The following is a 1,135-nucleotide window of genomic DNA, read 5'->3' on the forward strand; positions in this document are numbered from 1 at the left end:
ATTGTAAGAATTTGTTTACTGGTGATCTGCTCTCTTAACTCTTGTGATCTTCTTGTGGTATGTTCCCCAAACTCTTGTGATCTCCTTTAACCCTTGATCTTTCTTCTCTTGTGATCTGCTCCCTCGCCTCTTATTCTACTGGTGATCTGCTTAACTTCACTAATATATGACTGAAGTCTTCGCCATTCCGTTGGCTATTTCTAAGCCATTTGACAGTGATCTGTGCGGCTGTAGCTCTTAGTAAATATAATAAGATTCGATAGGGTATGATACAAACATTTCCTCCCTCAACAACATTCAGCTTATCTTTTATGATAGTTTATTTACAACTTCCTGGTCGTGAATAGTTAATTTTCATTGTATTCTTTTTAATATATTGTGGCGTGCCCTTGAGTGATAATTAAAGCGTTGGTAATTTTAAATTTATATTTGTTTATGCTTTAAGTGGGTTCTCTTCAATATAGACATACTTAGGCTTTGACTCGAAAAGGTAGAATTAAGAAAGATAAAAGATTTACGTCAACAGCATTTGGTGTTCTCAGGCGGTCACCCATCCAAGTACTAACCGAAACCCAACGCTGCTTAACTTCGCTGATCGGACGAGAAGTGGTGCGTTCAACGTGGTGTAAGTCATGACCTTTATCCTGTTGCTCTCACAAAGCTTGCAGCTTAGAAGGAAATTCTTGTTTTTTTTTTCTTTTTTTCACAACTTAAGTGCATTTCTCTGTAGAGCACTTATTCAGATCCAAGCTTACTAAAACAGGGTTACCTCCCTACATTAAAATGTAATCATTGCCAGCTTAACTTCCCAGATGATTGTTAACTTCATTGTTCTCTCATTATGTGAGAGATAACAAGCGGTTCATAGACAGGGAGCTTCGTCTCACAGACAGGGAGCTTCGTCTCACAGACAGGGAGCTTCGTCTCACAGACAGGGAGCTTCGTCTCACAGACAGGGAGCTTCGTCTCATAGACAGGGAGCTTCGTCTCATAGACAGGGAGCTTCGTCTCATAGACAGGGAGCTTCGTCTCACAGACAGGGAGCTTCGTCTCACAGACAGGGAGCTTCGTCTCATAGACAGGGAGCTTCGTCTCATAGACAGGGAGCTTCGTCTCATAGACAGGGAGCTTCGTC

The 1,135-nt window shown here is 41.4% G+C and overlaps 1 pseudogene; it reads right to left on the reverse strand.

The window, feature by feature from the left end:
* Positions 1–517: 517 nt before the first annotated feature.
* On the reverse strand, positions 518–637 carry LOC128703736 (5S ribosomal RNA; annotated as a pseudogene).
* Positions 638–1,135: the final 498 nt, after the last annotated feature.

The sequence above is a fragment of the Cherax quadricarinatus genome, chromosome 76, assembly GCF_038502225.1.
Source record: "Cherax quadricarinatus isolate ZL_2023a chromosome 76, ASM3850222v1, whole genome shotgun sequence".
Classification (NCBI taxonomy): Eukaryota; Metazoa; Arthropoda; class Malacostraca; order Decapoda; family Parastacidae; genus Cherax; species Cherax quadricarinatus.